Source organism: Myotis myotis, unplaced genomic scaffold, assembly GCF_014108235.1.
Source record: "Myotis myotis isolate mMyoMyo1 unplaced genomic scaffold, mMyoMyo1.p scaffold_m19_p_16, whole genome shotgun sequence".
NCBI classification, from domain to species: Eukaryota; Metazoa; Chordata; class Mammalia; order Chiroptera; family Vespertilionidae; genus Myotis; species Myotis myotis.
Window position 1 is genome coordinate 16888429 of NW_023416320.1, and position 25710 is coordinate 16914138.

The 25710-nt window shown below is 39.0% G+C and overlaps 1 long non-coding RNA gene across 1 annotated transcript; it reads left to right on the forward strand.

The window, feature by feature from the left end:
• Nucleotides 1-18283: 18283 nt before the first annotated feature.
• On the forward strand, nucleotides 18284-22636 carry LOC118670540. The gene is made up of 3 exons (XR_004972372.1): nucleotides 18284-18293; nucleotides 18786-18871; nucleotides 20710-22636. It is a non-coding gene; the product is annotated as an uncharacterized LOC118670540 (long non-coding RNA).
• The last annotated feature ends 3074 nt before the right edge of the window (nucleotides 22637-25710 follow it).

Here is a 25710-nt window from a genome sequence, read left to right on the forward strand (position 1 = left end):
TGGTTGCGGGCACATCCCCGGTGAGGGGTGTGCAGGAGGCAGCTGATCGATGTTTCTCTCCCATCGATGTTTCTAACTCTCTATTCCTCTCCCTTCCTCTTTGTAATAAAGTGGTCAGGGAAGGCCTCTCTGATAAGGTAGAATTTGAAGAGACCTTAAGAAAGTGAGGGAGCCTATGGCTTTCTAGAGGAGTAAAATTCCCAGGTGAAGCAACATTAAGTGTAAAGGTGCTGAAGCAAAAGTTGATGGAATAGCAAGGAGTTTAGAAATTCAAGAGCTGATTGAACAAGAGGAAGTGTGGTAGAAGATGTGAGAGAGTGGTGGACCAGATAATGTAATGCTTTGTAGGTCATGGTAAGGACTTTGCCTTGTATTCCGAATGAGGTCGGCAGCTATTGGTGGATTTGGGGCAGAGAAGTCACATAATCAAGTTATGTTTTTAAAAGACCACTTTAAGGAATTGAGGGTAGGGGATTGGGGAATAAGCATTAACAGATACCAGTTAATAGACTATTGAAATAATTCAAGCAAGAGATAATGGTGGCTTAGTGGTAGTAGTGAAAGAGTTGTGGACAGTAGTGAAATTCTGAATGTATTTTGAGTGAAGAGCTAGCAAAATGTGCTAATGGATTAGATGAGAAAGAGAAGAGTCAAAGATGATTCTAAGGTGTAGATGAACTGAGAGGCCATTTGCTAAGAAGAGGAAGGGTGTGATAGATACATGTTTTAGAGAGGAGAGAAATCAAGAGTTTAATTTTGGACATAGTATGTTTGGGATGCCTATTAGACAGCTAAGTGGAGATATTGATTTGGCAGTGATGCATATGAATCTGGAATTCAAGAAAAAGGTAAGAACTGGAGATAGAAAATTAGATCTTATCAATGTATTAATGAAATTTATACCCATGGGACTAGATGAGATCAGAGTGTAAATGTGCTGGGAAAAGAGATGACCAGGGATAAATCTTAGGCACTTCAGTTTGTAGAGATCGGAACAGTTCAGACCAAGTGAGGAAGCCAGAGAAAGACTGGCCAGTAGATGGAGGGAGAGAAGAGGAGGAGCAAGAGAAAGAGGTGTCCTAGGCACCATAGGAGCATAGTGGTCTAAGCAGCAAGAAGCAATGAACCATGCCAGATGGTGCCGTTAGTTCAAGATGCCTATCAGCTTTGAAAATACTCAGTTTATTGATGACTTTGATAAGAACAGTTTCAGTGAATGGTAGATGAAAGTCTGCTTGGAGTGAGCTTAAAAGATGGGAGGAAAGGAAGTGAAATAATATATATAAATAGATCTTTTGAGGAATTTTACTAAGAAGGGAAACAGTGAAATGTAGTGATAGATATGGGGTCTAGGGAGAGTGTCTTAAAATATGTGTGTATGCTGATAGACATGGTACAATATGTATTTAAGTAACTGTAATGGAAAGATACAAAATGAGATAGGAGATATAGGAAGAGCATGGGTTCCAATCAGACTGGCCTCAAACAGATTCATTCTCAAGAGGATAGAAAAAATGGAGGAAGCTTGCAGATGGGATGTTTTCTGTATTGGGACTGCTGGCTTTTACCACAGATATGGGAGAGAGTCATGCAGGAGGTTCAGGAACAATCTGCACACTGTAGAGACACAAAATCAGGAAAATGTAAGAAATATTTGAGAAAGACAACTTGGGAAGTTAGCTGAAGATTGAAGACTATCAGGGAGAATATATCAGAAAAGAAAGACCAGCACCAAATACTAAAATGCCTGTGTGAGGAATTTGAAATTTATCTCAGGTCCTGAGGAACCTTAAAGTATTTTTGAGTACAAGAGTGAATGGTTCAGTCTGTGTTTCTGATAGTTGCATTGATAGTGGATTGTATAGATGAAATGCAGCCAGGCTGTGGAAGGTCTTCAAAACCAGACTAAAAAACTGGGATTTGATCAGATAAGCAATGGGAGCCTCTCATTAAATTCTTAAAAAAGAAAAAGACATGAAGACAGCGGTGTTTTGTCCTTTAAAATTAAACTGGAAGTGATTTACAAGATTGTTTAAAGTGGTGACAGATTGGAAACTCTGCTGATTTGCCTGGCTTTTCGTCTGGAATTTTCCTTGCTGGTTTGTGAAAATATCTTGTTTCTTTTTATAAGAGAAATTTAGCCCCAAATGTGGAAAATTTGACTTTTTGCTTAGGCTCTTCCTAGTGTTTTAGTTTAAAAGAGAGATTACATTGGAAAGACAGGCAAGGGCTCACCTGGTAGTATCTAGGTGGGAGCAAGGTGAAGACTTCGATTCTCATATACTCGTATTCCTCAAGTGTTATTGAATGCTTTCCATTCGCTGATCACCATCTCAGGCTCTGGGGAAACAAAGAAAGGAAATGAATCCCAGCCCACAAGGAGATTACAGTTTCATGGGGGTAGTAAGCATGTAAAATGTAAACTAATTCATAGCTCAGTGTGAGAGAGTCTATGCACAGAGTGCTCCTGGGATTTAGGGAAGGAAGTAACTTGCTACCAGAGAAAGTTGGAGCTGAATAGATGTTGCCTAAGAAAAGGGCAAAGAATGTTTCAATCAGAGAGAAGAGCAGGTACACAGGCTTAGCCCTGAGAAAAGGCATAGTCATTGAAGGCTCTGAGAAGGCCTTTGTGCCTAGAGGGTAGCATGTGTGATGTCAAATGGCAAGGCATGAGTCTGCACATAGGGTCTATAGTTAAGGGTGCTGTGGTCTCTGCTGAGAAGTTTGAATTCTAACCTGCAGGCCAGTTTTTATGGTGATTCTCTTAACACTTCCTTTTGATCTACTGCTCTGTCTTTTTAGCCCAGGCTCTGATCATTTGTCACATAGACAACTGTGGTAGTCTTCCAAAGGATCTCCCTGTCCCGGGTTCTGCACCTGTCTACCTGTCCTCTCCCCTGCTGCCTGGGTGATCTGAATGCACATCTAACACTGTTATGAGTTGAATTATGCCCCACTCCCGGAATTCAGATATTGAAGTCCCTGACCCCCAGAACCTTAGAATGTAACTGTATTGGGAGGTAGGGTCTTTTAAGAGGAAATTAAGTTAAAAGGAGGTCATTAAATGGGCTTTTGTCCAATATGATTGGTGTCCTAATAATACGAAAACAGTAGGACATAAACATATACAGAGGAGAGACCATGTGAAGACACAAGGAGAAGATGGTCATGTTCAAGCCAAGGAGAAACAACCCTGTAAACACCTTGATCTTGGACTTCTAGCCTCCAGAATTGTGAAAAAATAAAATTCTGTTGTTTAATCCACCAGATCTGCTATACTTTGTTATGGCAGCCCTAGCAAACTAATGTACTTTGCGCTTCCTAATTCATATGGTATAAAGCAAAAACTTCTTAGCATACTCTATAAAGTTCTTTAGGACTTTATCTATCCAGAATCCTACACTTCTTCCATGCTGAGCTCTGCTTACACAGGTCACCAAGCCCTGTGTTTCGTGCCTTGTTCTCCAGCAGCTCTGTTGGTCTAAAATGCCCTTCTACCCCTTCCACCCTGTTGACCACCTCTTCACTTTTTAAGACCCAGACCAAGCATCATCATCCCTATTCTGTGTTTCCCATTAGCAGAGCATATCTGAAGTAATCACTCCCTCCTGCTCCACTCTGCTGGCAACAAACTTATCTCAGGGCCTTAATGTTTGAGCCCATTTTAAAAAACATGTTTCCTCCTACTAGACTAAACATATTGAGTAGAATGACTATAAATATCTGTTATAGATCCAGTTCCTATCTTAATTCCTAGTACATAAAAAGTACTCAAGAAATGCCATAGAAATGAATAAATATGCGTAGAACCTGGATGTCCAGACCACATCCTTGAGAGAAATTCATCCATATTTTGCAATAGTCTATTGTAGTGGATACATTTTTATTTTTAAAATAATTTTTAATTGATGTTTACAGAGAGAGAGAGAGAGAGGAAGGGAGAGGAATAGAGAGATAGGAACATCAGTGAGACAAGAACATCATCTCGGCTGCCTCCTGCACTCCCCCTATTGGGGATCAAGCTGCAACCCAGGCATGTGCCCTGACCTGGCATCAAACTGGAGACCTCTTGGTTCCTGGGTCAACACTTATCCGCTGAGCCATGCTAGCCAGACTATAGTGGATACATTTTTAGATGCTCATGTCTGATTAGCTCTCTTAAATATTTCTAAATAACATTATTTTTAATCCAGCTACTCTGTTTATATACTGCATGGAGATGCCTATTGCAATTTAATATGTCTGCCTTCTTTAGTTATAGTTCCAGTTTGTTTATTCAGTGCACATTTATTCGATCCCTATTCTGTGCTAGACACAGTGCTAGATTCTGAGGTTAAGAAAACAACTAAAATGCTTTTCGTACATAAAAGAACTCATGGTTAGGCAAAAGGGACAGATCCATAAACCAATCTTAGTGCAGTGGAGTAAGTGCCATGATAGAGATGTGCAGGAGGCATTAGCAGAGTCCTTTAGTTACACGGAAAGCACAGACACTTCTTACATCTAGGTGTTTGCTAACTTTTCCCCAAAAAATAATTATTGTTTCTTGGAGAGTTAGGTGACTTTTTCCTGACCCTGTGGTCTTGCTCTGGAGGGATCTTATTGGAACGCCACCTCGTGCCTGTGTGAGAATTTCCAGAAGCCTCAGTCGTGCTGTCATCTCATGAAAGAATCACAGAGAGAAGGCGCCTTCAGAAGACTTAAATCCCCTTCTTTCTTCACTTATCACCTCATATAAAGCTGGGATTGACAGTTGATTCTACTCCATTCTGGGACCTTGTGGTATGCGAAGTGAAGGATGTTGGACAGAGGGATTTATCACTGCTCTTTCTCACCAGTCTCCAACACCAGGACCTGGAATGTGGAAACCCCATTTTTTGGGAGAAAATAGCAATTCCCAATAGTTAGGAGTATCTGAGGGGAATCTGAAAGAATTGTGATGAATTTAAGAGGTGACATGCTCATATAAACAACTTGCCACCTCAGAACATAAAATACCTACATATCTGTTTAAATACTTCTAATTCTGTGTCTTTTATTTAATATTCTGTGTCTGTGTTATCTGTCTTTAAAAATTCCTGCAGTCCAAGTAAACACTGCCTGATTATCAGACCAATGTGGTTAGTTAACATACTGGTAGAAATACAGTGATACTGAAATGCACTACAGACTTCTAACAATGACAGTTATCATTTGAACACAATCTCTTGTGTCATAGCAACCAGCTTCAATTGTCTGGCTAAAAATCTTATTTAGCACTTATTTGAAAATTTTGATGCATAAAATGTGGGCTCTTTAATAAAGGCATTTTAAAGTAAAATTTCCATGTTACCATAAGTTATGACCTCAAGTCAATGCTAGGATCTACTGAATATGAGGGAATGAAGCTAGTATTGTATGCAAATCAAGTTTCTTTTGATCTAGTCAACAAAGAAAAAGTGAACATTGAGATGATGTAGGGAGCCAGGCAGAATTTCAGCCTGGAACCCAAACAGGCAAACAGGATTTTCCAGGGACTCCAGAGGCCCAAGGCAGAAGAGTTAACTAGGAAAAAGAGTAACAGTGTTCATCCTATGGCATAACCTTTGTCCTATTATATTTACTTATCTGTTTACATGTCTGTGTCTCCCACTAAACTATGACTTCTACAAGGTCAGGAATGGGGTGTATTTATTCTATACCCATGTACCTACCTTTTGGAGGAAATAAAGAAAATTGAAAAAAGGCTGTAGGTATTCCCAAAGAATAATAACTACTGGGATTCATGGAAAGGCATGTGAGAATTTTAACATTATCAAACTAACCGGATGATATGAAACTATGGGGTATGGTTAGAGAAGTCTTCCCTGATCTTGCTATCTAGAATAGCTTTCCTCATTTCATTACCTTGTTTATTTCCCTCCCAGTGCTTATCACAGTCTATAATGATCTTATTTATATGTTTACTGGTTTAAAATATTCTCTCCTTAAGGTAATTCTGTGAAGGCAGGAACTAATCTGTGGTCTTGTTCATTACTGCCCAATAACTATTTGTTGCATAATAACTATTTGCTTTGGATGAATGAATATATGTGATTTAGGGGAAAAATATGTTTGTGTCCTGAAAATTTCCACATGATAGAAAAAAACTAATTTACCAGGATACAGTAGGCACAGGGGGAAGTAGAACTATTGAAAAAGGAAAGAATATGACTCCTGGTATTTGGTCTCTGAGAAGGCGCTCTCCACTTTTTATCCTCCTAAGTGGCAATGGAAAATTAACTCAATGCCAGGGAAAAAAGGCAACTGGCTTAGTGGTATTCTTATCTTTTATTGTGTGGTATTCTTATCTTTGAAGGCTTTTCTGAGTCCCGAAGGTAGGAAATGAGGGAGCCAAACACCATTTATTTAACTAAAGCAAGCATGTCAAACTCACGGCCCATAATGAATATTTTTGCAGCCCAGCCAATATAATGGTATGTAAGAAACGTTTTAATAAAAATGTTGTAACTTAATTTTTACAATATCCTGTTATACATAATTATTAATTACGAACTACGTTTGCTAATGACTGATTACTATAATCGCGTTGCATTAATTTCCCTTATGCACCTTATGTGTAGGTGCACCATTTCTCTTCACTAACACTAGCAGCAAATATTTTAGCAGCCGATTGCCATGTCATTAGTCTTGGACTGACTTGTTTGGTGTGCGCAACAGGAAATGTTTCACTTTCAGAGAACAAGAAAAATAGGTTTATTTGCATTACACTTATTAATTTGTGCAGTTATTTAGTGTCTGGTAAGTTAATGTTCAAGAAAAAATATTAATTTTTATTAAAATGTTTTATGATTTTATGTTAACGATTAGTCATTTATTTCAGCCCTCTGTATTCAGCATGTCTCTATCAAAATAAACCTACATTTTTATGAAAATTGAAGCTTTTGCATTTTGCGGCCCACATAGACTTCAACCTTGTTTATTTAGCCCGTGTTAGCCTTTGAGCTTGACATGCTTGAACTAAAGTATTCTGTACCTATCATGTGACAAAAACTGAGTAGGACCACAAGATACAGCGATGCCTAAAAGAAAGGCTGGTAAAGCAGCAACAAGTAAAAAGTGGAGGCCTTGTCTGTAGCAGCTGGCAAAGATCTATGTACTTGCTGCTCTTTCTCATTATTTTCTGTTTGAAGTTTAAAATAATTTCTTTTATAAATGAAAAAAAATCCCCTTTTTCCCTTTCTGTGTCTTTTAAGGCATTGTTGTGTTCATTTGCCCTTATATCCCTTTGGTTTCGTCTTTGTTTCAGAACTGATTTTTTCCCTTTACTGTATTTCTAATTCTTTTCTGAGTTCTGTCATGTCAATGCTGAGCTTTTCTAGCCCTGATTTATGATGTCCTTTCATGTCTTGCTTCATTTTCTTCATGTCTTTTAGGCTTGTTTTGAAATGGTAGATTACAGTTTGGAGCCGTGTTGTGGGCACATCTTACTGGCCTGCTTTCCTTGTCTGTAGGGATGTTAGTTTGCTCCTTTAAAAAAAGTATATATAATTTTGTGTGGGATTTCCCTCGACACTCTCCTTGTGCTCATTTCTATGCAAATTAGTTTTTCTTGTGAACTTTTGCAGGGAGGTGGGTGGAGAAAGGCTTTCCTTCTGTTGTTTATGTGTAGTGGTCAAAACCCTGGTGGCTTGTGCACTGGGATTCCCTCGTCCTGTTTCCAACCCCCTGAACCTTTACTTTGTCCCAGTTGTACAGGTGTTGCTGAGCTTTACTGCCCACGCAGCTTCTCCTCCTCACTGTGGGGTCATATCCCAGTTCCGAGCACCAGCAAGTCACAGTTTTGGAGTTACAGGGGGGCTCTGCTCCTCCAGTCCCTGCAGTCAACGCGGGTTGCAGCACCAGGCGAGAGCGAACAAAGTTCTCGCTCCCACACAGGCTGAGTGCTACCAACTGCTGAGCCTGCAGCACCCCCGCGGTCTTGGGGGCCAAGCGCAACTGCCACACCTGAGCGGTGACCATCTGTCCTCACCTGCTCATCCTGCACAGATCCCTAGGGGTTTGGCTCCACCCACTTGTATTTTGGGGTTCCCTAGCTTTGCTGTAAATGTTGCCCAGGCATTTTAGCTTCCCCACATATTAATAGTTGCTGTGTTTTTGTAGTTGTTGATTTGCTTATTTTTGCTTTTGTTTTGTAGGACTTCAGAGATTTAAACCTGGGCTTCCTCCATCTCTCCTGAATCGCTGTCAACTGCCTTTAAAGCTGGGAAAAGCCTTGCACTAAGAAAATAGGATTTTCCACACAGGCATTTTGAACGAAGGAGTGGACCTAAATATTCATTAAATGTGTTGCCCCTTTCATCCCTGTCAACACTCCCATTACACATAGCAACTTATTTCTTTCCTAACCAGTTCTGCTCTGGTCAGCTTTGCCCGAGCTCTCCATGTTTGATTTAAGTCATCTCCTAATCTGCAAATATGACCATGTCCCTCCCCTATTCCTAGGGTATAAATCCTGAACTCCTTCCTTGACAGGTCATGCAAGACCCACTATAATTGGGGTCTTTCTCTCTCTTTTGTCTGACCTCCTGATGGTTAACCTTCAAACCCTGCGTATTAATACTACTGGACTGCTTGTGATCATATATATATTGTTTCAAGACTCGGTGCTTTTGTGCATCTTCTTGCTTCTGCCTGAAATGCCTTTCTTCTTCTAATTCTTTTAAAAAATATATATTTTATTGATTTTTTACAGAGAGGAAGGGAGAGGGATAGAGAGTTAGAAACACTGATGAAAGAGAAACATCAATTCAGCTGCCTCCTGCACACTCCCCACTGGGGATGTGCCCGCAACCAAGGTACATGCCCCTGATCAGAATCGAACTTGGGACCCTTCAGTCCGCAGGCCGACTCTCTATCCACTGAGCCAAACCAGTTAGGGCTCTTCTTCTAATTATTATTCAACTTTCCAGACTTGACTGCCTTCCTCTGGGATCTCACAGCATCTTGTACTTCTTGTCATAAACCAAGTAAAATATATATGATTGGCTAACGTGTCTGTCTCCTCCATTGATAGTACACTAGGAGCCATATCTTATTCCCCTTTGTGCCCCTACATCATGTACAGTGATGTACATGTAGATATTATTAACATTTTCACCGCTTCTTGCTTCTACCTGGTGTGTGTGTGTGTGTGTTTGAATCATTTTATCTGCTCCTGGTACCTCAGTTATGCCCTATTTTATTTACTGCCATGGTATGCTAAAAGGAAAAATATCAGCTTTCGCGCTCTGACTCAGACACCACTTCTGAGCTTCTGATGATTCAGCTGCTTTGGTAACATCTACACTTGCATGTTTCCCAGGAATCCAAAATCAAGATCCGGCTATCCTCCAGTGTTCCGTTCTTTATCAATGGCACCTTGTTGAATATGCCAGAAAGTAGAAGTCATGCCAACTCATTCTGTTTTCTAAATTCCCCAAACATTAGATGGTTGTTTATATATATAGATATATATTCATTCTTGACTTGTTAAAAAAAATGTGCATTAAAACACTGAAAAAATAGATCAGTATATTAATGGTTTGGTGGTTTCATGTCTCCCCGTTCTTTGAAAGTTTTCTACAGAAAGGATGTGGTACTTACATAAGGAGAGAAAAGATGCTAATGTCATTTTTTTGGAGCAGCAGAAAATTTTCAGTCAAATTAGACATGCTCTGGCAGCAAAAATCCCCCTACCGTTAAGCTGTACAGACTGTAGCACTCTGCTTCACCTGGTGGCAATCAAATTCCAGGAACAGACCTGAATCTACATTTTAAATAGTATCCGCAGCGAAGACTCCATCCCTAAAATTGAAGGAAACATTGTCTTTTAAGGTTCTCTATCTTGATCTGGTTGGTGGATCATGGCTCTAACTTAAAAATTCCAGATTTTTGAAATTAGGAGAACAACAGAGACTTTCTACTAAGCCTTATTTTTCTAAATTAAAAACACCAACTATTTTTACTGTGGAGTGATTTCATAACATAAAGGGCACTTCAAAATCCTGAAAGTATAATCTCAATAAACAGCAATTCTTAAATACATTGAACTTTTATTAAAAACTCACTAGGCACTTAATTTTCATTTTGCTGTGAACTGATGGAAACTTCATTTAGGCAACTCTGGTTCAAGGAAGGAGAAAATAACCCTAAAACTTAAAATTACTCAGGGACAGTAAATGTCATAGACATTCATCCTCGGTAAGAAAACCACCTAGATTTTCCAATACAATTATCTTGAGAGTAATGGAACATCCAGAGTGATGAGTCAGTTAGGCTCCCTTTATGGGTTGAGTCTGTCCAGATGGCAGCGCTTATAATACTCAGTCTCAGGGACCCATCCAGACATTTCGATATTGAGTCTCTGGAGTGTGGCCTAGGAATGTGCATTTTAAACATTATCCTTACCGAGGACTTCTATACATAAAATTGGAGGAAGCATTGTCTTTTAAGGGTTCTCTATCTTGATCTGGTTGGTGTATCATGGCTATAACTTAAAAATATATCAAGATGTATACTTAGGTTGTATACTTTAAGTTATGCCACAATAAAAAGTAAGGAGAAAAAAATACTTGGAATTATACATTGCTTTAGCAAAATAAATAAATCTGTTATTTAGTAAATCTTAATTGACATATCATAATTTGTTGCTTTTTTTTAAAGCAAATTATTTTGCATTTTTAAAGCAAATTTAGGCTCTGGTCATTTTAGAACAATATTTCACATACTTTGATTTGAAATACAATTTTTCTAGTTTATAATCAAATTTGTTTGAAAAACAAGCCACACCATTTGTTTTTTTATATAAATAAAATTCATTATTTTAGATTTAAAAAATTTTGTATTTCTTTAGGAAGTTGATGTTTCAAGTAAATGGTACTTTTAAAATCTATTATTTTGTGAATGTAAAGAAATGAAAATTTCTGTACAATAATAACTTATTGTAACACTTTATATTTGAAAATATGTTGTTGTTTCTACTAGTGTATATTTATAGGCTTTATTGTTATCATTATTTAAAATGTATGACTGTTTCTGTGTTGGGCAGAGAGGAGGAGGGACTCACTGTGAGGGGCAGAGCACTTTTAAGAATTTGTGGCCTCTCATTTTAATGCCTAACTTATCACACACCTTCACAATTTTACTAGTGTCAGACGGAGGGCTGTTTTCTCTTGGAATGCTACATTCTTTGGGGGAAGTGGTCAGTCTTTAACACTGTCTTGGCGTGTCTCCAGAGTATTTAGCATCTGGATAGAGCCCCTCATCACAGTAATGAGAGATAGAGCAGGCCACTTTGTCCAGGGGAAAAGCAGGATCAACACCAAATCTACCATGGCTTTTCCCAGTGTTGCAAAAATAGTGGGTCAACAAGGCATCCATATGAAAAACTTCTGCGGCCTTGCATTTAATTTGAGTTATTGTCACCCAGCCTACATACAATTAGAAAATTACTCTATAATTGATGACATGACTATAAAATTTTGGAGGATTATAAACTTTAATTTTCATAACAGTTGCTATTATGTTGTAAACTATTGTTATTGTAAACTATCTTTCTCACACATACATAACAGTATCTTTTTTCAATAGCATTGCTAAAAATATTAGAAGAATTTCTAAAATATAATTTAAAAAAATGTTTGCTCAGTATTACCTGAGACAAACTTCTAAACTAGATGGACCATCTGACTTATTTTTTATTGTTTTTATCTATCTGTTTTTTTTTTATCACTCTCCCTTCCTCTCTGAAGTCAATAAAAATATATTTTATAAAACATATGGGAAAGTATAATTTTAGCAAGTGACTAAAAGAATATGAACTCCAAAGTCAGAACGCCTGGCCTCAAATCCCAGCTCTGGCTTCTACTAGTGCTATGACCTTGGGCAAGTCATTTATTAACTCTGTTCCTTGGCTTTTTCTTCTGTAAAATGGAATTTATAATAGTACCATGTTACAGACTTTTCTTTGCATTAGATGAGCTAATACTCATAAAGCAAAGTTCATCCACGTTATAACATCTATATTTATAAAACCCTAATATGCAAATAGACCAAACGGCCGAACAACCGAACAACTGAATGACTGGTCGCTATGACGTGCACTGACTACCAGGGGGCGCACAAGGAACATAGTGGGCTTCTGCAGCAGGCGGCAGAGCATGGAACATGGTGGGTGTCGGCCATGGTGGGATGGTGGAGCAGGTGAGCCGGGGACTCCAGACCAAGGCGGGGCATTGGTGGCTGTCATCGGGGTGAGCCTCTGGTGGTTACTGAAAATTCTTTGCTCCTGCATGCCGCAGTCCCACCCGGTGCTCGCACCCGCTTGCTGGCAATGGCCACATTCGCACCCACAGCCGGCACTGGAGCTGCCGCTGATGCCCAGAGCTGGCCCCAATTGCTTGGTGCCATCAGCGGGTGCGAGTGGCGGCGGCTGCCGGCCCCAATCCTCCCTGAGGGCTTCTCCACCTCCCCCTGCTGCTGAGAGGCGATGGGGTCAGCAGCCGCTGCTTGCAGTCACTGAAGGTGCCAGCCCCACTCGCACCCGCTGCTGGCGCTGGCCCCAGTCGCTCCGCATCCTCAGCGGGTGTGAGCAGCAGCAGTGGGAGTGGGGCTGCCAGCAGACGGGGTACGGGGGGGTGGAGGGGGGCACGGTGGGAGGGGCTGGGTGGGGGCATGGAGGATGGGCCAAGACCTGCCCCTGTGCCCACCGCAGCCTCACGGCCCACAGCTCCTTTCAGGGTGCATGACTTCATGCAGTGGGCGCCTAGTATGACAAGATTTCCTTTCTTTTTAAGGCTGAATAATATTCCATTGTACATATAGACATGTTTTATGCATTCAACTGTCAATAACATATGGTTAGCTTCCACTTCTTAGCTATTTTGAGTAATGCTGCTATGAACACGAAAGTGCAAATATCTCTTTGAGATCCTGCTTTCAATTCTTTTGGATATAAATCTAGAAGTGGGACTGCTGAATCATATGGAAATTCTATTTTTAATTTTTTGAGGAATTGCTATATTGTTTTCCATTTCGTACCATTTTACAGTTCTATCAATAGTGCACAAAGATTTCAATTTCTCTGCATCCTTACCAACACCTGTAATTCTCTGGTTTGTTTGTTGTTGTTTTTTTGCTTTTTTATTAGACATTTTGATAGGTATATCTCATTATGATTTTGATTTGCATTTCTTTAATAATTAGTTACATTGAGCATTTTTTTTTCCGTTTAAAATCCTCACTCAAGTATATGTTTTATTGATTTTAGAGAAAGGGGAAGAGAGAAAGAGAAACATCAATGCAACCGAGAAACATTGATCGGTTGCCTCTTGTACGTACCCCCACAAGGGATGGAACCGCAACTTACGTAGGTGCCCTGACTAGGAATCAAACCAGCAACCTTTCAGTGAACTGGATGAAGCTCCAACCAACTGACCCAGACTGGCCAGGGCTAGTTGAGCATCTTTTCATATGTTTGTTGGTCACTTGTGTATTATCTTTGGAGCAATACCTAGCCAAGTCCTTTGTCCATTTTTTGATTGAGTTATTAGTTTTGTTTTTGTTGCAGTGCAAGAGTTCTTTCTATAGTCTAGATATTAATTCCAAATATATTTTTTAATAATTCCAAATATATTTTTTAACAAACATGGAATAATACTTATACTTTGCAGTTTTATGAAATGCTTTTAAAATGCATTTTAAATATATGATTTACTATTACTTTGCCACATGATCTATATTCTGTTCTATACTTATAGTCTAATTATTTTTTTATCCTCACCCAAGGATATGTTTTTATTGATTTTAGAGAGAGAGGAAGAGAGAGAGAGAAACATCGATATAAGAGAAACATCCATAGGTTGCCTCCTGTATGTATCCATAGGTTTCATTCTTGACGGAATGAAACCCACAACCTTTTGGTGTATGGAATGATGCTCCAACCAACCAATCCACCTGGCTAGGGAGGTTATAGTGTAACTTTTAATGAACCCTGTATTGTAGATATTTTATGCTATTTTCATTTTTCTCTATTATAAATAAAACTATACACTGATCTTATTTATTGATTTTATGATAGTTTCTGTATTAGTTTCCTGAGCCTGCTGTGAGAAATTACTACAAACTTGGTGGGTATGAACAACAGAAATTTATTCTCTCATAGCTTTAGAGGCTGAAAATTTGAAATCTGGCAGGGCCACACCACTCCCAGGAGTCTGAGAGATATGTTCCTTGCATTTTCTGGCTTCAGATGGCCGTTGGCATTCCTTAACTTGTGGCTGCATCATTACAACATCTGTGTCTGTGGTCACATCTCCTCATCTGTCTATGTGATTTCGCTCTGCCTTATTTATAAGGGCACTTGTCATTGGATTTAGGACTCACCCAGCTAACATAAAATGATCTTATCATCTCAAGATTCTCAACTAAATCACTCTGCAAAGACCCTCTTTTTCTTTATAAAGTAACAATCACAGGTTCTGGAGGATTAGAACATGGTCATAGCTTTTGGTGGGCAATCATTTAACCCACTATAGTTTTATTAAGATAAATTCCTAAATTAAAATTGTTAGCTGAGGCTACATAAAATGTAAATGTTTTTAGATAAATATTTCCAAATTGTGCTTTAGAATGCCTTTGAATTGCATTTTTAATGTTCTTAAACATGCATGTTATGTGTGTTTGCATACATACCAAGCAAAAACATATGTGTACTCTATAAAAATTAAAAAGGAAAGAAAAGAGAGGAGAAAATTGGAGATAGGGGAGAAAATTTACAAAGAATGGTGGGGGCTGTCAGGCTTGTCCTCCCTGATAATTTAAGTTCTATCCAGAGTTGTTTTGGTAAAATATACCCCATATGGCCAAACTTGTGTGAATGATTTGATTATGTCTGTGTTGTTTATGTCTAGAGATAAGTTTTTTTCTTCAAATCTTTGCATTGTGTAAAATAATTAATCTTCAATGATGACACACTGTTTTTCATTAAAGAGAAACATTTTGTTTTCTATTTTCTTCAACTGAAAGTTTCTGTGAAGATCAGTTTGGAGGGCACTTAAAAATTTAGAGGCAAGGAAGAGTAACAAAAGATAGGAAAAAAGGAGGTGGCCAGTTACATAGGAGGAAAACAAGTGTAAAGCCAAAAGAAGAAAGTTTGTCAAGAAGTAGTTTTGACCAATTATTGTCAAATGCTGCTTTGAGAAAGGTACAATACAATGAAGACTGAGAATAGATCACTGGATTTGGCAAGAATTAGTGACCTTGAAGAGTCAAGAAACAAAAGCCTGATTAGAGGGGAGTTAAAATAGAAATAGGAGGAAAGAAAGTAAGGATGGTGAGTACAGATGCTGTTAAGATTTTTTTCTATAAAAGGGAAGAAGAGAAAAACAAGCTAGCTGAGGGAAAAAGGCCCAAAAGGATTTTTTTTTTTTTTAAGGAGGCAGACATTATATAGCATGTTGACAGAAATGACCCAAGAGAGAGGGAATGTGGAGGAGGCCTAACTATTCTTTGTCATAGATGTTTAACAAAAAGTACTCAGTAAATGCTAACTGCTCTGATTATTTTGTACTACTTTTAAAATCAAACTTAATAATTTTAAAATCATTTGCCAACTCTCTCGAATTTTGGAATTTTTGATTTATAGCAAGTTTCCAGGTAATGTCATCAATATACCCAAAATTTAAGATATATGAATGCTGCTATGAAAAATAATAACAGAAAGCTTACTGTTTCTTATGGCCATGTGAAAACAAAATTATATATTTCTTTTGGAGAGAAGGGTTTATGTAGGATAATTTATGCATCTGAATATAAACCTGTTATTTCTACAAAATAATTTAGAACTATGATAAGGTTTATTATTTGAATAGGTTCTGGACAATAGTCAATAAAAGAGTGCTCTGTGATTATGAAGGGCCACAAAAACAAAGAAATAAAGACAACAACACAGAATAAAGAATAGTGTCAATGGAACTCATGCAAAACATTAAGCATAATTTTAGTGTTCAAATAAAAAAAACTCTTCCTTTTTAAAAGTATCTATGATAATTGGGTAACTAATCAGAGTGCCTGGGATTAGACCTAATACTTTGGTGAATCTAGGACAGAGACAAAGAGAAGGTATGGTGTATAATTTTTGTTATTTTGAACAAAAGAGAAAAAAGTGAACCTCTTTACTTGTGAAATTGTTCACTTTGTGTGTGAGGAAAAGCCATAACTATAATCAATCAGAGCCTTTGTCCAAGTAAAAGATTATAGAGAATTATTGTCAGATGCTGAATTTTTCCTTCCAGAGGAATAACAACCCTATATAGACCTTGAAAATTTCAAGAGTAGTCTTCCAAAACCCCTATAAAATATAAAACTAATATACTTGCAATTTAGGTACAAATCAGGAAATGCAGAAATTGCAGTACTCATAGTTATTATTAGCTAAGTTCACAGGGCACACATGTAGGACTTTTTATTTCAAAGCAGCCCAGTGTGAGGAGTTAATATTTCTTTGGAGACTGAATATTTGTACTTTCCTTTTTTTCTGAACTAAGATTAGAAAACAAAAATAAGAGTTTGCATACTTCACTTAAAGTATAATTTCTTAGAATTGCCAAGATGTTTGACTGACTTCTGATTTTGTATCAATATTTAAGGGAAAGTATTAAAGGGGATATCTTCTTGAGGCAAATTCAAAGACCGTGTCATGTACTAGGGCTTTTAACTTTTTTATATACTTATAATGCAGCAATTTTGTGACTAGTTTCCATAGCATGTTTCCATCAGTTAAAGAGAGAGAAAATATTTAATTTCTAAGGGAAAATCTCCAGTTTTCACTTTTTTTATGCTACAACATTGAACAGAAGAGAATCATGCAGACTATTTAACATTTGATTTATTTAGTTTTCCTAATTAAATGTTTTCTTATGCTGTTTATTTTTTAAAATTGTCCAAATATTTTGTTGGTTTTAAATATTCTGAAAAGTATGCATATTGATTTGGGAGCTGATAAAATACTTCTGAAAGTCATGATGGCTTTTCTACTTCCCAATGTAAAAATGGGCATAATTAAAATATCCCTAAGTTCTACATTTTTCAATTAAGAAAAAAAGTGCATTCCTTTTAAAAAATAGGGCAAATCAACGGATGTGGTTTTATCATATGGGGACAGTTTAAGGCAGTGGTTCTCAACATTCCTAATGCCGCGACCCTTTAATACAGTTCCTCATGTTGTGGTGACCCCCAACCATAAAATTATTTTTGTTGCTACTTCATAACTGTAATTTTGCTACTGTTATGAATCGTAATGTAAATATCTGATATGCTGGATGTATTTTCATTGTTACAAATTGAACACAATTAAAGCATAGTGATTAATCACAAAAACAATATGTAATTATATATGTGTTTTCCGATGGTCTTAGGCGACCCCTGTGAAAGGGTCGTTCGACCCCCAAAGGGGTCGCGACCCAAAGGTTGAGAACCGCTGGTCTAAGGAGTTATGGGGACCACACCTCAGACTTTCTCCACTCAAAGGATGAGAGAGGGGAATATTTCTTTACTGATTCTTATCCCTCATTGTGTTAATTCCCTCATACTTACAGGTTTTTATGAGAGTCACAATTCAGTTGAGTAGGTTCCCATAGGCAACACAGAAAAAATTTCTGAATGCAGAAGACAAGAAATTGCAGTGGAGGCAAGGTGCAGTCATGTAATACTTTTGTACACCTGGTTGTCATAATGACACCTGGGCTAGAAATATGTTAAGGGAGCATGAGGTAGGGCACAAGAGCTGTCTAAATACTCCCTCATGGAGAATTTTGGGAAAATCACATGGCATAATCATCAATGGATGGCTAAGGTGATAGAAGAATACCCAATATTTACCTAAGTGACTATAAGTAAAAATGCCTAAGTCTAATCATTATGTTGTGTTAAGTAAAGAAAAGATAGCCTGTAGCTAAAGAATATATCCCATGTTTTCAAGTCTACATGGGGCCTATTTAGAGGAAGGCAAAAAGTACTATAGCACTTTGTGTATGCCTCCAGTATGGATATAAAACATTGTCTCCTATGAACTGGTCAAATACTTAGTCTGTTTAGCAATGTGGTCTTTCGTGAGGAAAGGCATCAGGTAATCACAGGTTATAACATTAACTAAGAATATCATCTAACTAACTTTATCTTCTCTGCTTCCAGGTTCATCAAGCAGCTTTCTGATTCTACTGTGGCTTCCTCATAAATTAGTCTACAGCGATAAAATGGACTCATTTTCAACCTGAGTAATTGTATTTTCTACATATGGTAGTCACATTTATCATTGTAAGTTTAAAAACTCGGCCATGGTTTAATAATTGTCAGTCCTTTGAAAATGTGAGTAGTGTGAGATGAAGAAGACTGAGCATGGTTGGGATAATGTTTAAACATATATCAAGCACGGATGTGACAAGGAAACTCAGAGCCTATGACAAGAAGAGGATCGCATTCGGTTCTAGTAAGAAAAGCAGCTGAGAGGAGGCAGAACAGTAAATGGCTTGGAAGGAGTAGACGGTGTAGAGAGTGCTGACTCTTCTCCCTGGCTTTGCGGGCGAAGTGAAGGGGGTTTGGGAGACAATATAGTTTTTAATCCATGGGAGATAGAGGGTTCGAGAACCGGTTCAATACTATAGCTTAGCTATTTTGACAGTAGAAGGGGCACTACAGGACACTGCAGGTCAAATGATCCTAAATTTTCAATTGTGCATGTGGTGTAATGGTGCTTTCCACTCCAGCAGAATTGCTTCTCCAAGTTGGTGGTTTGATTTGATCCATTGTCAGAAGTCTCTAGAGATGGGAAATAAATGTGACTGCAAAGCATTTGGTAAACAAAAATTCATGTAAAACTTGACATTAACAACTTTCCAGCAAATACCTATGAAATAAGTGGTATATTTTGTATAAAATTTCAGAGTGGTTTCTTGATACAGTAAAATGTTTTTCTCTTATTAGTGATGCTTTTATAGTTGGCTTGATTCACTTGATATTGATGATCTACACTGTAATAAAATTTAAGCAGAGAAACTTAATATAGTTTGAATTAGAAACCACAGCTTCATTGGGACTTAATGTATCGTGTTGCAGCATAACATTCTAATATACATAATTTTCTAAATCGTGCATTGACTTCAGGGAGTAGTCAAATATTCAGCTCCATTTCTCCTAAGTATCCAGAATATAGTTAACAATATAATGTCCTCTATGCAGAAGGTAGAAAAGCTCCCCTCCACACCCAGGCTTGCCAGCGGAGCCAGAAGATGAGGCAACTACTACCTGCATGAAAAAAGCTCCCTGGCAGGGTTATTTTCAGTACATTTTGATGGGATAGAAGAGGAAGAAGAACCGACATTTTCAGAATGTCTACTATGTGCCAGCTCTTTTACTAAGTTTAACACACTTTAATTATTAAAACAAATCTGCATGTATAGGTAATTGTTATTCTTATTTCACTTTTAAGGAAACTAAGCTCAGAGATGCTGTTGAAATTAACACAGCTATGGTGGAACTGAGAATGGAATACAGTCTTGTCTTCATTCTATTCATATACTTGATGCAGTGTCTATGTCCAAATCTATGAATGTGAGAGAGCTCTGCACGAGTGTACCTGTCATCATGGGTATTTTAGCATCATTCCTTCTTTAGACAGTTTTTTTTCAGTGCTGTCAAAGTAGGCATGTATTTAAGAAAGGACAAAATCTCTGCTGTTTTCTTGAAGACAAAAAGAGGTTGCATCAGTCTGGTCTTTGCTTTCTTAATGACAGCAGGTATGGTGGTTTCAGGAGGCAAGTTCTAACATGTTCATCAACGGTAAACTCCCGATGGCAAAGGCCATGGCTTTGCATTTCAATTTCTAATTTATACCTGGTTTTTAAGAATCTTGCCCAGAGTCAAAGCATAGTAGTAGTAGGTTATGTTTTAGTTGCTGAATTTTTGCTTCCTCTAGATACTAAAGACTCAAGCCCTGAATTATTTCAATTATTTCTGAAATAAACCAATGCTCACACTAATACAGTCCTTTATTTATTTGATATAAGTAAATGAGGAAAAGGTTTGGCAAATGCTCACTTTTATAGTGAATTGGGTTTGGCTTGTTGGCTGAGTGGCTAAGATTTGGATATGAATATTTATAGTTGGCAGTGAGAAGAAAGAATTCCCCATTTGCTTCTCAACATTGTTTAAGGAATGTTCTGTGCTGTTATCCTGACAGACTTACAAATCAACATGAGTTTGATAATGGTGACCTACAGTTTTCAGTGGAAGATAATTTTGGGTAAAAAGATAAGTATATTTCAAAAGGGTAAAATCTGTCAGTAGGCAGAAAGGAAACTCTTATTTTGAGACTAAAGTATAAAATATTAACTCCATATAGCTTCACAGGCAAACAGATTATAAATCATTTCAGCAAGGAGTTAAATACACAAACAAACTTCAAATGAAGAACTGAGAATTCACCTCATGAAAGGGTGTAATATGCAGCCTCGAGAACAGCCCCCAATGGTCCCTGCCTATTGATAATCTCATTCTTGTGTAATTCCCTCCCATTGAGTGTAGGTTGGACTTAGTGACTCATTTTTTTTTTTTAAGTGACTCATGCTTAAAATGAACAGAATAAAGTGGGACTAGTGATATGTGTCATATAAGGCAGTGTGGTCCTTCTCTCAGATCATTCACTCTGGAGGAAGCCAGCTGCCCTTTCGTGAAAAACTCTTCGTTGACGCCCTAGCGGCATGGACCTGAGACCTCTTGCCAACAGCCACGTGAGTGAGCTTAGAAGTGAATCTCCCAGCCCCATTCAAGTCTTTGGGTGACCACGGCCTCAGATGACAGTTTGAGTGCAGCCTCCTGAGAGATTGAACCAGAACCATCCAGCTAAGCTGCTCCCAGGTTCCTGATCCTGAGGAGCTATGTAAGATACTAAATGTTCATTATTTTAAACCACTAAATTTTGGGGCAATTTGTTGTGCAATAAGAGATAACTAATACAAGGGGGCAGGAATGATAGTGTGGCAATCTAGCCTGGAAAGGATTGGGCCAGGAATTCATTCATTACCAAGCAGACTAGACAGGAATGTATCATGTTTAAGTAGGTCAGTTAAGGCAAAAAAAAAACAACACAACAAATATGGTACAGGTTTCGAAGGTCAGCATGTCAAGGCTGGAGTGTTGGAGAGCCAGCAAAACAGACACACTTTGGTGAAGTGAGTACCTAAGAGTTTAACCCCAAAAGTTAGTAGAGGATGCAGGTGAATTAGATCTTAATAGAGACAACTACAGAGAACCTAGAATCACCTCACAGATTAGGAGACTCCCAAGACATGTGATGTAGAAGTTGTCCTAGTTATCAGAGTTCAGTCAATTAAATTAGGCATGCTTGGGCTCTGGCCAGGTATCTCAGTTGGTTAGAGCATTGTCCTGATATGCCAACATTATACGTTCAAACCCTGGTCAAAGTACATACAAGAATCAACCAACAAATGCATAAATGAATGGAACAACAAATCGATCTCTCTCTTTCTAAAATCAATCAATCAATAATCAATCAATAAACAATTGAATAAATAGGCCTGGTTGCTATTCTCTAGGAAATTATATTTTTAAATGGACAGATTGACATGGGCAGGCATATAAAAGGGAGTAACTCTAAATTCTAAATGCATGTTCCTCTTCCTTCTCCTCATTCTCTTTGCCTCCAGCATAGCTCAGGCTCTCAGTACTGCATGCCTCCCACTTAATTACTACCAGGTTGTTTTTTGTTCATTAGCCTTGTCTCCTCAGCCAGACTGAGCTGCTGAAGGAAAGGGTCATGTCTCATTCGATAATCCTCCTTCAACCACAAGTTCTTATTTGAAATTGAATATAAAATTTTGGATCACTATACAGGAAGCATGTCAAGTTGCCACCATCTTGATTCTAATGAGATTCAAAGCTCTCTGGGTTATTTGTTTCTACCCTTGTTTGCCTCTCTATACTATTGGATACATTTTTTCTAATTTTTGCAAAGGTGTATTATCACTTATTTTATATTAAAAGCATTATAATGTGGTGCAAGGAATATCTGGGGGACATACTGCTATAGATAAGATAGACATGGACCCTGCCTTCCTGCCATTTGCTACCCATGTAGTCTGTACAATAGTAGGAAAACAGTTGTAATTGAACAATAATACAGTTAGGCTGAGGCAGCTCCTGAGAACGTTTGAAGGCATGACCCATGATGTGTCTTGATATTCCTCAATGGGAGATCCTTTTTGCGATCTGACTCTATGAAGAAAGTGTAATTCCTAACAAAGAAGAGTTCATAAGATCTTCTTACACAGAACTCTTCAGCATAGGAGGATGCACTCACATAAAAGAATACAAAGAACACAAAAGTTGGAAATACAGCATAGCATATTGAAGCAAAGTAAGACCTTAGAAAATAATTCCTAAACTTTGATATCTAAAAAATTTTATTTGAGCAAGTGTATTTTATAAAGACCTTAACACATATATTAAACTAGAGGCCTGGTGGACAAAATTTGTGCACTTGGTTGGGGGGCCCTCAGCATGGCCTGTGCCCTCTCACAGTCCAGGAGCCCTTGGGGGATGTCCGACTGATGGGGAGTGGGCCTAAGCAGGCAGTTGGACATCCTTAGTGCTGCCACAGAGGCGGGAGAGGCTTCCGCCATTGCTACTGTGCTGGGCTTCTGGTTGAGCGGTGCTCCCCCTGTGGGAGTACACTGACCACCAGGGGGCAGCTCCTGTGTTCAGCATCTGTCTTCTGGTGGTCAGTGCACGTCATAGTGACCGGTTGTTCTGCTGTTTGATCGATTTGCATATTAGCTTTTTATTATATAGGATGATTCATTACAATTCTATAAAATGACTAACTCCTTCTAATCTATTAGGTGTCCATTTAAAAAGTTGTTTCTTCTAGGAATCTCTCATGTAGTCCCATAATTCTTTGTTCTATACATAGCATAAGTTTGAGTAATTTAATATTTAATTGTCCATTGCCATCCAATAAATTATGGACTTTTAATGAGAGCGGGAACTTTTCTTGATCAGTTTTGTTTTTCCAGTCTCTAACTTAGTGTCTCACACATGGCAAGTGCCCCCAAATATTTCTGTAATGATAAAGGAATAAATACATGGAGGGAATGAAGGTGTTTTTTTTTTAAATACCAGTTTTCATACATGTGCTTTCTTCAAAAAGATCGAGAAAACATCAGAAATAAATGAAATCAACACATAGGCCCTGGCTGGTTTGGCTCAGTGGATGGAGTGTTGGCCTGCGGACTGGAGGGTCCCGGGTTCGATTCCGGTCAGGGGCACATGCCTGGGTTGTGGGCTCAATCCCCAGCGGTGGGCGTGCAGGGGGCAGCCAATCAATGATTCTCTCTCATCACTGATGTTTCTCTCTCCCTCTCTTTTCCTCTCTGAAATCAATAAAAATATATATATTTTTAAAAAATTAAAAAAAAAGAAATCAACACATAGGGTTACTGAAGCATGTCTGATGATAAAATTCTGCTAGGAGTACAAGCATTCATTATTTTTCATTCATTTCTTCATTTATTTATTACCTTCTTTCTGCATGCTAACCAATACCAGATTTTACCTCTCCTATTTAGCCTCTGGAGCCTTCCTGGGAGCTTCTTACTAGGTTTGGCCCTGGTAGAAAAACCTGACCTTTCTGGACTCACTCTCTTTCCTCTTTTGCTTTGAAGAGTGTAATATTGAATAGCTCCAGCTTGCACATTCATAGCAGGCTGAAACTTTTCAACTTAATTTTGCCAACAATAGTAGCTATTAAAATGTATGAGCAAAGAAGCAACATTGCAAAGCAGGGTTCAGGAAGATTCTTATCTTGGGAGTTAACAGAATGGTTAGATAAAGCATAGGGATGGCGGCTCAGGCTGGGGATGAGCAGGGAGAATACAGGCAGACAAACCACCAGCTAGGAAACGCATGAAGAGTCTGATCCTGACGAGACTGTAAATTGGATTAAAATTTGGGGAATGAAAAGAAAGGATTGGATGTGAAAGACTTTAAATAAGAATCTAAAAATTTAAAAAAAAAAAAGAATGTAGAGAGCAACTAAGATGGCGGCATAGGTAAACACCGGGAAATTATCGCCTCATACAACAATTGAAAATTACCGCAAAGGACTGAGCAAACATCATCCAGAAAAACAGGAAGGCTGGCTGAGTGTAAATTCCACAACTAGAAGGAAAGAAAAACACGCTGAGAGCCAGAGGCGCTGCGGAGGTGAAGTGCAGAGGTACGGCGGCGGCAGCGGCGCGCGCGCACGAGGAAAGGGGGTGGCGCCTGAGGACGCGGCTGTCTTTTTGAATCACAAACTCCCGACGGCTCTGAACTCCAGTTCCGGGAAGTCTCTGGGGACCCAGGTCTCATACGGGGAGAAGCTGGTCTGTCCGGCAGCGAGCGAACTTGAGGCCGGCTTTCCCTCAGAGGTGCTTGCAGCCGTTACCGGAACACTGAGACGCGCGACTCCGGGCGGAGAATCGGCCATGGCCGCTTTCTCCGCCCTCTGACTCCCTGAGACCCCGCCCCACCCAGGCTGCGGCAGAGGCTTTTGCATGTGAATGTACCTAACTGCAGCCCAGCCAGGCAGACCCGGAACTTCCAAGAGAAGGCCCAAGGCCCAAGGCCCTGCAGCGGCTTGCATTGCTTCACAGCTGAGCCTCTTCGTGGCTCCTGCTGTGTGGCCTCAGGCAGAGGCTGAATTAGCACCTCCTTAGATCCAGAAGCCACTGTACCCAGTGGTCAGAGGGTACCAGACTGCAACTCCTCAGATCCATAAGGGACACACTCAGGGAGCAGACTCAGTGAGCACCAAAGCCCCACTGAAGCAAGTCTTGCCCCAGAAGGGTGTCTTCAGCACAGAAGTTCTCCCACTTTAGACACAGCTGATTCTCACAGCCAATTGGCCTGGAGGTCAATTCCTCCCAGTGATTCTACAACAACCAAGGCACCAAGAGTGCACCAAGAGTGTCCACCCCAGGTAACTGGGGAGGCTGAGCTACTGGGCCCTACAGGACACCTGGCGCACAGGGCCACTCTATCAACACAGGGAAGCTGCCAAAATGCGGAGACAAAGAAACAGGTCACAAATGGCAGAAATGGAGGAAAGCAAACGATTGGATATAGAGTTTAAGGCCACGGTTATAAGGTTTTTCAAGAATTTTATGGAAACCGCCGATAAATTTAATGAATCCCTCAATAAGTATAGGGAGACCATGGAGGACATGAAAAAGGACCAACTAGAAATTAAGCATACACTGACTGAAATAAAGAATAATTTACAGAGATCCAGCAGCAGAAAAGAGGATCCCAAGAATCAAGTCAAAGATTTGAAATACAAAGAAACAAAAAATACCCAACCGAAAAAGAAAAAAGAAAAGAGATTCCAAAAATATGAAGATAGTGTAAGGAACCTCTGGGACAACTTCAAGCGTACCAACATCAGAATTATAGGGGTACCAGAAGGAGAGAGAGGGCAAGATATTGAAAACCTTTTTGAAGAAATAATGACAGAAAACTTCCCCTACCTGGTGAAAGAAATGGACTTACAAGTCCAGGAAGCACAGAGAACCCCAAACAAAAGGAATCCAAGGAGGACCACACCAAGACACATCATAATTAAAATGCCAAGAGCAA